This window comes from Pelophylax lessonae, assembly GCF_965119305.1.
Source record: "Pelophylax lessonae genome assembly, chromosome: 5".
Taxonomy (NCBI): Eukaryota; Metazoa; Chordata; class Amphibia; order Anura; family Ranidae; genus Pelophylax; species Pelophylax lessonae.
In genome coordinates, this window is record NC_138772.1 from 101081408 (window position 1) to 101096301 (window position 14894).

A 14894-nucleotide genomic window follows, 5' to 3' on the forward strand; every position below is an offset into this window, starting at 1 on the left:
CAGGTTGCATTGGCGACTAGAGTTAGCGACTTGGCCCCTGGAGGCTGCACTGCAAGAGGTGTCTTATCCCTGTGCGCCCCCCCCCCCCCCCCGCAGATGTGCGGACTAAGATGCCAGTAATTGTGGCCGCGGCTTTGCGGCCTTCTGGAGTGAGACGCTTCTATCGGGGAACTGACGCCCTCTTGTGGTGACCAGGGGTGTGACAAGCAGTCACTAACTGTGCTGAGTGTGTCCCCTGCCTGTTCTCACTACCCGCACAGGAGAAGAGACTGAAGTTGTTGCAGGCTTTATCTGGCACCTTTGCCTAATGGTAAGTGGACAGGGAGTGTGGGGTGGTTGGTTGAAACAGCCTCAGTTCTAGTCACACCCACACAAAAGATGAAAACAGTTTATTCATTTGTTTCTTTTAATTAAAATGTATTTTGTATTATTTTTCATTATCTCCCTGCCATGCCACAGCCACACAGCCGAAGGCCCCTTTCACACAGACTGTCTGATCAGGTCCACCTGTCAGTTTTTCAGGCGGACCTGATCGGATCCTTCAGTCTCCTCTATGGAGTGGCGGATGTCCCCTGACAACCGCCGCCATCTGATCCTGTCCGCCAAAAACAGACGGATGGTGGTCCTATTTTCCATCTATACGGCAGATTGAATCAAATGGCATCGGATGGAAATGGACAGGCAGTCCATTTCCATCCGATTGCCCCAGAGAGGAGAGCAGAACTGTGTCAGTGTTCGCTCTGTAGGCGGAGTGGACAGGACCTGTCATCCGCCTGTTCAGCCGGGATTAGCAAGGAAATCCCTGCTGAGCAAGCGGATTCCGCTTAGTGGAGGTGCCCGTATGAAAGGGGCCTAAGGTGGCATAAGTTACTGGATCACCTATTGCACCCACCTTGCTGCACTGTCCTTCCCCAGTGAGCCTCTGCCCATCACACCATCAAGTCAAGTACAGACAGGCCGAATGCCAGGCAACATCAGCCGGTTCAATAAAAACTGGCCGCAATTCGGCCGTGTGTATTTCAGCCGGTCCGACAGAAGCTGGCCATTCGGCATGCGTGGAAAAAAATTGGCTCCTAACTTTTTTAGCTGGCTCCTAGATTTCAAGCAAATTTGTCAAGCCCTGAAGACAGCTATTATTAGATTGGCTTGATAGCTTATTAGCCCCAATGTTAAAGGGGGCTATGAAGTGCACAACAGAGGCCAAAATGCAACATAGTATGGTCATTTTTTCTGTGGGGTCTTATAGTTTTTAGATCCCATATATCTGCTCCAAAACTGTAAAAGCTGTAACAATCTTGGCTGGCTACATATTTCCATTTTTTGGAAGGGTGAATGAGCCAATTCCCTATTTAATAAGAATCTATAATTTAATAACAGCTCATGCAGAATAAAGTTGTATATGCAAAATGCCTTAATGCTGATCATATAGTGACCACAGAGTCTGACTTGGGTCACATTGACACTTAGCGGATGGGCAAGTATGTCTTAAGTTTTTTGAAAGGATGGCATCAGCTCCCGAGGGCTGTTCTAGCTCTTTAATGTTGGCCATACACACAGCAGTCCCAAGCATTTTCAGTAGCCTTTGCAAAAACACATAGATCGATCAAGGTGGTATTTCACTAATAGTGTGTATATATATTTAAATTTCTTTATAGACCTGGTTCACATAGGTGTACTACAGCATTTGCCTGTACAAGGGCAGTGCTTACCCACATAGGTGTTCCATGCATCTCTATGTAGGCAGTCCCATTCAAGTAATTTGGGATGCAGTGGATGCTTGGACACAGTCACTGCTCCTAATTTTAAATCTGTGTGGGGTACATCCCCGAACATAGACAGCTTGCCTTTGGGGCTATGTATGTGCACCTGCATTGATGTCAGATTTGGAGCAGTGGCTGTGTCTGTGCATCCACTGTATCCCTGTTGACATGAATGGGATTGCCTGCATGGAACACCTGTGCATCCCCTTGCAGGTAAACATGGCCCTTGCACAGGTGTATGCTGTTGTACACCCGTGTGCATTTGGCCTTACATTTGTATGGCAGGCTTGGTAGTAGGTTACCTTGACCTATTTTATTTTCCAAATAGTTGCAGTTACTAGAATATTTTCGGCTTTCGTTATGGGAGCACTTTTTTGGGTTGAATCACCCGTAACTAGAGGGGAGGAAATTAAATTGAATGCTTTAATTTAAGGATATCACTTTCCGCATTATCCCCCCTTAACAGAGTTAGATAAATGTAAATACCTTGCTTAGTGTGGATATTTTTAGCCCATTCCAGCTCCGCTCTGGAGCACCCAGTAATAGATTTTCTTTCTAAATGGCCAATCAGACCCGACTGCATGATCCACTTTCTCCGTGTGATAAATTTTCTCCCCTTTTTCCTCACTTATGTTCCTTTCGCAGGAACTTAAACTGTTTTCATGAATTGGTGTTGAAGTTAAATTTAACACCAATTACCTGATCCAGCCTAGGTTATTGCATTTGGAAAATAAGAGGGAAAAAAAAAACGTAGTCATATCTTCCCTGCGGCTAACTCTGTTTGCGTTTAATGATTTTATTTAAAGGGCTACTCAAAGTAGCATGTCAAATCAATCAGTGAATCACTAATGCTATCCAGGAAACACTGCTGCTGCACAGAAGCCAGAAAGCCTGATCAGTTTACCTTTAATTGGAGTTTTATAAGATACGTCACAGGGAGTTTTGCCATGGTGCTTCTGAGTTGGAAAGCAAATACAAGTCAACGTTGATGGGTTGTCATAGAAGGCCAAAGACGATTCTTTAAGGTGTATTTGCTCCTTTGCAGATTTGAGGACCCCACACCCCACTAAATGTTTGTTATATATTCCCATTTATACAGCATACCTAGTTATTGCTGTTGTTGTTCTTTTTATTATTATTTCTTGCAAATAAAAGCTGAACTGTTGTGGAGCCACATCCATGCCTTTGTTCCGTCCTCTCCCCACCTCTCCTCATTCCTTTTTCCTGGGGAATGGGAACATGTAACAAATATAAAGTAGGTACAGTATGTATTTATTTATTCAAAGGTGTAAATACACTTTAGGCCCAACTGAACTTTAAAGCGGAGTTCCACCCTAGATATACATTTTTTTATAAAAATACCCCCGGGACAGTCAGGGCTAGCACATTCCACAATGGCTAGCCTCTGATCTGTCCCGGGTTGCACTTACCTTTCAGGAGAAATACTTACCTTGAAATTGTCTTCTCCAGCGCTGCCATCTCGGGTGTGGGCAGCTTGAAGCCAGCGCGATCCTCTTCCGCGTCCTCTTCGGTCCTCTTCCTCCTTCTTCGGTCCCACGATGCACTGCACCGGCCCCGACGTCACTTCCGGGTCGCGCGCGTCATCCCTCCACAGCTTCTGGGCATGCCCAGAAGCTGTTTAGAAGGGAATGACGCGCGCGCCCCGGAACTGACGTCGGGGCCGGTGCAGGCGCAATGATTCCTGGGAGCGATGACGTTCAGCTCCCAGGAATCATTGCAAAAGCCAGGAAGTGACGAATCGCCGTGGCCGCCGAGGGGAGGAAGAAGGAAGTAAGGTGAGTATATTTTCTCTAAAAGGTAAGTGAAAAAAAAAAAAAATTGCGATTATCCATTTGTTTTTCAGGTGACCGGGAGCGAGAAGATGGAGGTAAGTATAAATTTCGGGTGGAACTCCGCTTTAAGTCTCGATCCACACTAGCTGGACTTGTCAGACGACTTGTCAGCTTGACAAGTCGCGCTCCCTTGCGGTCCATTGACTGCTACAGGACCCGTTCTAATAGGAGTGACACAAGTCGCTCCGACTTAGAAAAAGGGTCCTGTACTACTTTGGGGCGACCTCGGAATGACTTGCATAGACTTCCATTATGTGAAGTCCATGCAAGTCGCACCGAAGTCGTGGTGCATGGGAATGCACAAGTCGCCCTCGAAGTAGTAAGGAGTCGTGCCGCCCCAGTGTGAACCAAGCCTAAAGTGCTTGTTACCCCAATATTTCATATTCCTGATATGTGCCTGCCTGCTGTACCATGTACTTGTATGAGAAAGTTTCCTGTTCTCTTTGTATTGCTTCCTTTGTGTGAAATCCCTGGTGTTCCAGCCAGTCCTTCTGCTTTCCTGTTTCAAATTGACCACACTAAGCAGGAAAGCACACCGCGGTCAGTTCTCTAGCTATGCTGGGACCTTGGTATGCTCTCCTCCAATGATCAGACTTGTCCTGACACGCCCCCCCCCCCCCCCCCCACTGCACAGCTATTCACTGGGAAGCTCAGTGTACTGCTGCTTCTCCTCCCCAAGCTCTTATGCAGAGAGAATATAATCACTTGTAAAAAATGCAAAAAATGTATTTAGAATGTTTTTGTTAAATCTATACAAAAAAAGTTTTTCAAAATACCTTCCAGGTGCATCAAAGCAAAAGGTGCACAGTCCAACACTTCTTTTTCCTTAGAAAGCAGCCTGAATGTGAGAAAAAGGCCTTTCCCATGCCAGCACACTGTAGAGAAGGGCCTTTGCTCTCTGAGCAGAAGCAGTGATCTCTCTGCAGAGGTCCAACACATCCAGGTGTGTTAGAGCTAGAGCTCTGCAGTCAGTATTGAACATGAGCTTTGCATACTGCAGAGTTATAGGCCTGACTCAGCAGGGAATGGGTTGACCTCTGCAGAGGGACCACTGCTTTTCAACAGAAAAAGGGTCCTGCTCTGCAGCATGGTGGCAGGGGACAGGTGTTTCTACTCTAAATAAAACCTAAAGTAAGACTTTACACAACTTTTGTGATGATGTACCTGTGATTTTTATATAAGCTGATTTAAACTGAAAGCTTAATTAGTGTACACTACCACATTGCTCATTCTCCTGATAGTCAACCCCTAGAAAGGTAAATGTATTAATTCACGCTTCCTCACTGTTATGCTGCTCCATCAGAGACCCTACTCCATTGATTTAGCAAAGTGGGCTTCCAGATATAGGGGGCATGTGGCCTCCCCTCTGTGACAGTGCTTGTGCTTGAGTGGCTAGTCTCCAAGCCCAAATAACTGTGATGCTGGGGAGAGGGGGGGGGGGGGGTAGGGCATCAACTGCCCAGGTTGGACTTAATTGAATGGTTATACCATTCAATGTTGGAACTTTCCCAGGGTGCACTTCTGCAGCAGGGAGGGGTTGTGGATTGGTGAATATTCCTTTTTGAAGTGATAGGCTATTAGTTGCACTCTCGGCCGGGAACCACCAAGTAATGATAAAGCAAAAACCCTATTTTGATGATTACACATGTAATTAGATCTAGGGATGCACCGATCCGATATTACGGCCATAATAGTGGAATTAACAGATCCACGGCCGATCCGGTTTTGCTCTTTACATAGCTGTGAGGGAGCAGAGAACAGCTGTCAAAGAAAAAAAAAAAAGAGCCTCCTGCAAATGCCTGTTAGTCTCCCAGTTCGGTAAACACAATGAATACAATGTATCTTTTCGTTCCGTCTGCCGGAGGAGGGAAGTTTAACCTCTTAAATGCACAATTGTTATAAGGTATCTGCCGATACCGATACCGATCCGGAAGTATTACTTTGTTATAAGCTCACAAAACAGTACTTCCGGATCGGACTCGGGATCGGCAATTTCACAAAGCAAAAGATCGCCATCGGGATCGGGACCGAAAAAGTCAGATCGGTGCATCCCTAATTAGATCATGAAGGAGATGCATATGTACAGTTTTCCTGATAGCAGCAAAGATTATAGTTCCAAGATACAGATAGATAAAATTCTTTAAATCAGTAAAAAGTTGTACACTGGTCCTAAAACGGCTATCCGTCTGGGATTTCTTACGTCTCCCTACTTCCAGGTGGGCCGGGGAACGAGACAGGGGTGCCCCCTGTCACCGTTCCTGTTCGCCCTCACGCTGGAACCTATAGCTATAGCGTTGCGCAGCTCCCCGGCCGTCAGTGCCATCAGAGTGGGCTCCATTAAAGAATGCCTTGCCCTATACGCAGACGACATGTTATTATTCCTGGACGACCCGGGCCCCTCTCTTCGAGCGGCCCTGGCTGTGTTGGATGACTTTGGCAAGTGCTCTGGCCTTCGGGTCAATTGGGGGAAGTCCGCTATCCTGTCTGTAGATGATGGTGCCCGCTCTGCTGCGGCTGGGGACCTGCCCCTCTGCTGGGTTGATAGCTTTACCTACCTGGGGGTCAAAGTGACAAGTAGCCCTCAGGACTATTACCATCTTAACCTCCTACCCTTGTTGTCTAGACTACAGCAACATGTACAGTCTTGGAAGAAGCTCCCGCTGTCCCTCTTGGGTCGTATTAGTGTCCTTAAAATGAAATTTTTGCCAGTTGTATTGTACTTTCTCCGTAATTCCCCCTTATGGGTTCCCATGTCATTTTATAAAAAACTGGACAGTATCATCAGTTCCTTCCTTTGGTCACCGGGGGCTCCCAGGATTGGCCTACGGGCCCTCAGGGAGCCCTGGGGCAGTGGTGGTCTGGCACTCCCTGACTGGCGTAGGTATTACCTGGCGGGTCAGATGGTGTTTGCAAGACGATGGCTGCGGGCGGATGAAGGGGATTCGGCCACGATCCTGGAGGCAGCTCATCTGGGCTCATTTGAGACTCTCCGGTTGGCCCTGTTTAGGGGACTTGGCTCGGATCTCCCGTTAACGTTGACCATGAAAGCCACGGTGAGAGCTTGGGCGCAGTCATTGCGCTTGACCTGTCCTAGCTATGTTGGCTTCTCTCCGTCTACCCCCCTGTGGATGAATCCTACCCTCCCCCACTTCCATAAGTTTTTTGACCCGGTGGTATGGGCGGTGAAAGGGGTTAAGACCTTGGGGGACATTACAGCAGCGGGGGATCTTCTTCCTTTTGACCGGTTGAAAGAAAACTTTGACCTGCCCAATCATTATTACTTTAGATATCTCCAACTGCGACATGCTTTCCGAAGCCAGTTTGCCACGTCTCACGTGGAAATGTGCCGTTCGGATCTTGAGTGTGTGTTAACTTGTGACACCTCGCTCAAGATCCTTTCGACTGTGTACAGGGATATGTTTAGACTGACCCCCCCTAGCATTACTAAATGTAGAGACAGATGGACGTTGGAGGTGCCCGACCTGCAAGGTGACGACTGGGATGAGGTCTGGACTGAACCCTTTAAATATCTGGTGTCCGCTAGGGACCGGCTCATACAATTCAAATTCCTGCACCGGATTTATTACACTCCGGCCCGCCTGGCCAGGATTTATCCGACCTCGTCCGCTGAATGCTGGCGTTGTTCTACTTCTCCGGCTGACGCGACTCACGTCTTTTGGGACTGCAGCCAGATCCAGATGTTTTGGAGGGCTGTGACTGACTGTATTAACGAGGTGTTGCTGACCCCGATTCCACTGACCTCGAGGGTCTGTCTCTTGGGTTTGGTGGAGGAGGTGGTCCCTTCGGTGGCCCACAGAACGTTGCTCAGTATACTGCTGTTTTATGCCAGGAAGGCGATCCTGCTCCATTGGAAGAAGGAGGCTCCTCCCTCGCTTTCTTTCTGGAGGGGCTTGGTCAATGCTAGCTTACCGCTCTATAAGGCGACATACTTATCTAGGGGTTGTCCCAAAAAATTTGAAAAGGTCTGGAGGGCGTGGGTTGACTCATCTTCCTCAATTGGCTAACTTTGCACTTTTTGGGGGAGGAGGCTAGACGCTGGCCCTGCGTCCTGTTATCATGTTATGCCATTTGCATGTTGATTTGCTGGATTTATGTACTTTATTTTATATTGCTGCCTAGCCTGAACTATACTGCATGACAGCTGTGTTTTGGGTGTGCACTGAGGGGGGTTTGATTGGGTGCTACTGAGGGGTGCTCTTCTCTCTGGGTCGGAGCCGGCCTGCGTTTGTTTCTGGCGTGGGCCGGTGCTGACCCTGCTGGCCTCGGTCATCCGGGATGATGTTGGGGTGCTGGTGTCTGTTTTGGGGGGGGGGGGGGGTTTCTGGGGTTAGGTAGATGTTTTTGTTTGATGTCTGCCTTGTCTTATTGTAACCGTTGTTACTGTTTTCTTTTTGTATGTTCTTGAAAACTGAATAAAAATAATTTTCCAAAAAAAATCAGTAAAAAGTTTAAAACATTTATTACAATTACATTTAGAAAAGGACTATCAATACATTGAAAAGAACTGCTTACAAAATTGTTTAAAACACATGGTTACACTTTATATTTAGCTCAGCCTGCATCGTGCTCCCGTTTATTTAAAAAGTGATTGGTAGATAATCACATACCATTTCAGCATTGTGCAATCATATGTGGGTGCAGTTTAACATCAAATGATTATGGTGATATCAAATGCAGGTAATTTTTGACTCTGCAGTTTTGAGCAACTGTAAATGACCTAAGAGCCATGTCACATGAGTAATTTTGTAGCAACTACAAAATTGCTGTCTGTATCATTTTTGTTGCTATGAAAAATTAATTTACAGGCAATGATAGGTCTGTTCTGGAGTGATTCCAGCAATTTGATCTTTCATTCAACGAATGTCTTCTTACAGAATAGCTATCTCCATTATCCTCTCTGTTATCCATTGCAGCTGTTGATGACCAAGGCACATCAGAGGTTTGTAGTTACGTAGATACAGTGCACACAGTAAACAGCTACAGGAGGACCTCTGTACCCAATTACAAATTTCCAATGAAGATAATGAGTAAGTAGCTGCAGCAAATTTCTGATACAGAATTGTTGGCTTGACATGGCACAAAGGGTCATCTGAATACTGCAGAGTTTAAAGGGACACTCTTCAGACCTTCAAGCCACACTAACCAATATAATCTAAATGCTACATCAGCTTACATAAATCTTTGGTCTCCTGACATGACATGTACTTTGGGTGTCATTGTTGCCTGGGTGCTGTAGACCAACCATCCTCAATCAGGGTTCTGCGGAGCCCTTGGGTTCCTCCAAAGGTTGCTAGGGGTTCCTTTAGGGGATTCTTCCCAATGACCTCATATGTAAGGAATGTTCCTCCCAGTGACCACAACACTAATGTAACAATTATTAGCAAGGGTTCCCTGAGACCCAAAAGGTTTTTAAAAGGCTCCTCCGTTTTAAAAAAATATTCAGAAAGGCTGTTGTAGACACTTCCCTTGGCTGTCCAATAGTGGGATCCTTTGAGACTCCAGAGACTAAAGCCCCGTACACACGTACTGATCGTCGGCCGAACGATCGGCCGTCTTTTGTCCAGGGCTGTCGTGTCTGTTGAAAACTGCAAAAGACTGCACACGAATTTTGTCGGCCAACAACAGCCGACTGCAGAAGTGATGTCATGTGATGGTTAACTTTCCTTGTCTTTTTTCTTTTCTGAGCATGCCCAGTCTTGCTAATCTGCTGTCTGTCGGCCGAAATCTGTACTGACCGGCGAACAATCGGCCGTTCTGGTGTTGGCCAACAAAAATTTTAATGCCTGCACGACAGATTCTCTTCCGCCGAAAATGCGCTGTCGGCTGTCAGAAGCATCATACTAACAAGCCTACAACACTTTACTTGTGTTGACATCATCACAGTGTTGTAAGCCCCGTACACACGTACTGATCTTCGGCCGTAAATATTCGGCCGACGATCAGTACGTGTGTACGGGGCTTACAACACTGTGATGATGTCAACACAAGTAAAGTGGTTCGCAGGTGCACAGGCTGCAGCACTGGATCGCCAGTTTCTGATACCAGAAGTGGCATGAATTGGTGGGAGGGGATGTTAGGACCAGATGTAAGGGATATAAAGCTTTGCCCAGAGTTAATAGATGGTTCGAATCTTGGCCCGTTCAGCAGGGACCAGCCAAGATTCAAACTATGTATGGGCAGGCTAATTGTACCCAATGCAATCCATTGACTGACTAGGGTACAACCAGCATCTCAGATTGTTAGGATACGATTATTGCCAGTGGCTATAGCCGCTAGCAATAATCACTCTTCTCCCGGCAGGGATGACTCTCAACATCCCCTGCTGGGAGAGCACAATGGCTCCATGGGAGGCATTCCCCCATCAACACTGATTGTGTTGATGGGGGAATCTAGCAAAATTATATCATCTACTGTATAGCCTGCTTTAATCTTTTAATGAAAATATTCAGGTAAAAGGCCCATACACATGGGCAATAAAAGTGAAATTGCATACAGCCCCTTCCATACTACATTGTTCTTCTGAAGGGGGCTCCCAGGGGTATCTATGTAAATAAACAAGATTCTGCATAGACACAGCAGGCTCTGATCCAGTTTGCTGGAGCAAAAAGTAAAGCAAACACTTTGCTAAGACTTCGTGAGTTTCGATCATAATCAAATCTTTGGGGGTGGGGGGTCTATGCTAAACTTTAGGAATATGCGCTAATTGGCTTGCTTTACGTAAATATGTATGAGGCTCTAGTGGTACTTGGGGATATGTTTGGGAAATGCTGATCTCATATGTAATAACAAAGGACAGGGACTATCTGTTATTCCAGGAATATGTCCTTTACACGTTCACACTGGTTAGCTCAAGGCTCTGGGCTTCTTATCAGGAGTGCTGCATGTTTCTCTTCTTTAATAAATGGTCACATGAGCTCGATCTGTGTGTCCAGATTGCTCTTTGTAAACTCTTTGCTGTGTACAGAACAAGTCGTTCCAATCATTTCATTTTAAGAGCCTCTTAATAGTTGCGATTGAATGTGCTGTGCTAGATTCTCAGACGCCTCCTGCTCTTGACAGGCATGTGTTACTGGTAATTCATCTAAAAGTAATAAACTGGCACATCTCAGTACAACACAGAATATATAAACTGGTTTAATTTATCCTAACAATATGAGAGTGCCGTGCCTCAGGCCCACCCTACTAATATTCAGTTCAAGAATCAATGAGAGCCCAACACTTATCATGTCTTTAGGCAGCCTTGGCTTGAAGGGGCTTTTAAAAGCAATGGCTGATTCATTTTGCTTGTTTAGTGCCAACAACCACCGATCCATGGATATAAAAATAATTTGCCTATAAAAACTATATACATTTAAAGAGAAGTATGGCCAAAGCATTTTTGGCCATACTTTTCTTGTGCGTCACAAGAGTACAATTACTTTTGTCCTCCTGTGACCCAGAGTCAGCTGATAGCTGGTTATTGTCTGCTATCCGCTGACAAGGCAGAGCCATGCCAAGCTCTAGAAGGATCCTGACAAGATTGTCTGGATATACACTGCTGCCCGAATGACATCTGTCTCCACCTTGCAGTGTGAGCCATCTGTGCCCAACTCCTCTTCTGCCCAGAGCTTCAGTGAGCACTTCAGGGACAGAGCAGAGAGTCTCTGCTGTCTGGCCGGAGCAGACCAAGAACTGAGTGATCAGGTGTAATGTGATTGCTCAATTCTCTGTCTTAGATCCGATGGCTGCAGCATCACACAGCTGAGCTGTGTATGCTTGTTGTTGTTTTTAAAAGCCCACACTTTTTCTTCAGGGTCTATTAATAAAAAAATCCATAACCATTCACCCAGCGAATCTACATTTACATTTATTCTGTGCGAATTGGGTTCTTTGGGCTATTTTCTTTTCTAAACGACTGTTCTTTTATTGTGGGCAGTGGTAAAATGCCGCATTATGTCCACTGGAGCTGAGGAGCATAAGAGATGTGTATATATATATATATATACATCTTTGTAGCAAGAGATACAATGTAACAATTCTAGAGAATTAAAAGTGATACTAAGGCTGGGTTCACACTGATGCAATGTATCGCATCGCATGTCATTTGTATAAGAATCGCACCGGATTCCTGTACAAATGACATCCTAATTCAGTGCGGTGCGAATTGAGTCATACATTATGTATGACTCAATCTGCACTGGATCCGCACCAAAAAAGTGCAAGACCCTTTTTTTGCCCTGCACTGGAATCAGATTGCATGGGTGTGCAGACCCATGCGATCTAATTCCATCCGGTTCCACAGCTTGCACTGCATTCTGCAAACAGTTTTGTGGGTGTCATTAACTTTATATTGATACCCGCAGAGGTTCGCAGAGCACAGTGTGAAATGCACACGATTCCAATGCAGTGCAGGAACCCCCACAGGAATCTCTGTAGTTCCCGCACCACATCAGTGTGAACCCAGCCTAAAGTATTGTTTTTTTTTTTCGTTTAACCATTTCCCGCCCGCCGCAGTTTTACTGTGGCAGGCTAGCTCGGCTGTGCAAAACGGCGTGGTACTAAGTCAGTTGCGCGCATGGTACTGATCAGTGCTTTAAGTGGGCCGGTATGCACTGGTACTTAGTACCGCCACTTCCAAATATGACTTTTGAGCATACCGCCACCTCTCTGTGCGCTTTAGCGTACCAGTACGCTCATTTTTGACATCTGCACCCTCAATTGCCCCCCCCCCAAGAATATTTCCCACTCCAGAGCCAGACCAGTCACCACCAGTGAGTCCCCCTGCTCCTTAGTCCCAGGCCAGGGGGGGGGGGGGGAAGCTCTGTGGGGACCCTGATGTGGGGTGGGGGGTGCGACAAAATTTATAGGCTATAATAGAGTAACAGCACCTCTTAAAACACTGGTACTGATGAAGTCTGTGATTGGACGTGTGATTGATCTCGGCCAGCCTCACGGAAGTCTGTCTGTTTTGCCTGTCAAGCCCACACTGCATGAAGTGCCTGGTTTTGAATTTAAAACATACATTGTGAGCAAGAGGAAGAAGGAGAGGAATGAGCATTGTCCCTGGTTGATATCCCCAGAGGGGTAAAACTGCATTTGGCTCATTGGTAAAACATGAGTCGAATGTTGAGGTGAGCAGCTTGCGAGCACAGGTGGAAGCACACACCAGCACTTTATTTGTGGATTTTTGCACCAGCACTTTATTGATGTTAGTGGCACGGCATGGTGGAACTACACTGAAGAAAATTGTCCCATAATTTTTGATTACATGGGCTCATTTATTCACTTATTTATGTAATTATTGCACAGTTTTATACTGATGATCAATATTTGATTTGCCGGTATAGGGATGATGAATCCACCACCAATAGGTCACTCCAAGCAAACCACGGTGAAGCAAGCTAGGTGTAAGCTTAGCAGAAAGAATATGGTTAAAGGCCTTGTAAGATCTGTAAGCGATCAGCTACAGGGGAACTTCACATCACCAAATCCTTATCTGTCCAGGGATCCTCCTTGTCAAACCAATGCAAAACATCAAACTCCTCCTCCAACCCGGTGGAATACCACCCGTGAAAAAGAGAGGATAACAGATAGTGCAGATGGTTTTGGATGATTTATTAAATAACACAAGGAAATGTACTCACATAGTAGATGATAAAAAGCGCTTGTCAATAAAGGATAAGAATACAAGAAACACCGCCGCCGCCCGACTTCCGGATGCAGGATGATGACGTCAGCACGTCATTTTGGGACAGGCGTGCTGACGTCATCATCCTGCATCCGGAAGTCGGGCGGCGGCGGTGTTTCTTGTATTCTTATCCTTTATTGACAAGCGCTTTTTATCATCTACTATGTGAGTACATTTCCTTGTGTTATTTAATAAATCATCCAAAACCATCTGCACTATCTGTTATCCTCTCTTTTTCACGGGTGGTATTCCACCGGGTTGGAGGAGGAGTTTGATGTTTTGCATTGGTTTGACGAGGAGGATCCCTGGACAGATAAGGATTTGGTGATGTGAAGTTCCCCTGTAGCTGATCGTTTACAGATCTTACAAGGCCTTTAACCATATTCTTTCTGGTAAGCTTACACCTAGCTTGCTTCACCGTGGTTTGCTTGGAGTGACCTATTGGTGGTGGATTCATCATCCCTATACCTGCACCTTGGAATCCTCTTTCTGTGGACTGTTTTAATACCATCATATATAATTTGTGTTGTTTTTGGACTGCAGTCTATGTTTTTTCTGTGTTATTGCCAAATCCACAGTGTATCATTTGTCTAGCGCAGCTTTTCCAATTTACCTTACATCTATAGTGATTCCCACTACAGCTGCTGCTTTTTTGTTTATTTAGCTTAGCGCAGTTATTTACATTTAATATTTGATTTGCACTTAATATGCACATATTTTGAGTTTTTTGGCGCTGCATTAATTTTAGTTATATTATGTGTAAATATATCTTTGATAAAACCTGTGATATAAATTTGCTGGTCTGGTGCTAAAGTGTGGGATGCACTTACACCTAATATAAAGTGTGAAGGGGATTCTTACCATTTATACTATCTAAAGAAACTCTGCTGACATGGAGGACTGAGGTGTGAATGGAGATGTGTTCTTCATTCGCGTGTGACACTGAGTATGAAGAGTGACATGTCTGTAAGGCTGGAGGACGAGGTGGTGATAAAGACAATATGCAGGTTATGTCTATAGAGCAGCCTTTCTCAACCTTTTCAACACAGAGGAACCCTTAAAATAATTCTCAGGTCTCAGGGAACTTCTGCTAACAATGACTATATCTAACACTCATAAAACATTAGTGTGATGGTCAGTTAGATGAATGCTCCTTACACTTGTGGTTACTTTGTGGACACACAAAGGAAGTAAAAAAAGGTGTAACATTTTTTTTTTTACAAGTTTATTCAAAAAGCATATTTTCAAAGAGGTTAGGACAATAGTTACAAAATGAAGTACAACATAGTCATACAATTCAAGAGTATAAAGTACATGATATCAGAGCTCTCGGCGCGTCTGGCGAAGAAACACTCACTGCTTTAGGAGAATTGAAATATACATATCTAAAAGCAGAAACCAGGTCATTAGAAGATAGGGAAAGGATGGGCCTGTTTGAAAGGAACATTCAAACAAAGAGTTACATATTGAAATAAATCTGGGGTGGTTTTGGAACTCCCCTATTTATTATAAATATGTATTATCTTGTCTATTCCTATAGTTAGCTAATCTATCAAAGCTAAACACAGCTGACCGTTCTTCTCTCTGAAATGA

General features: G+C 45.2%; 1 protein-coding gene across 1 annotated transcript in view; it reads left to right on the top strand.

Moving 5' to 3' along the window:
* PTPRN2 (protein tyrosine phosphatase receptor type N2) overlaps window positions 1-14894 on the top strand; it is a 1352613-nt gene that overhangs the window by 46569 nt on the left and 1291150 nt on the right. The window lies entirely within an intron of this gene.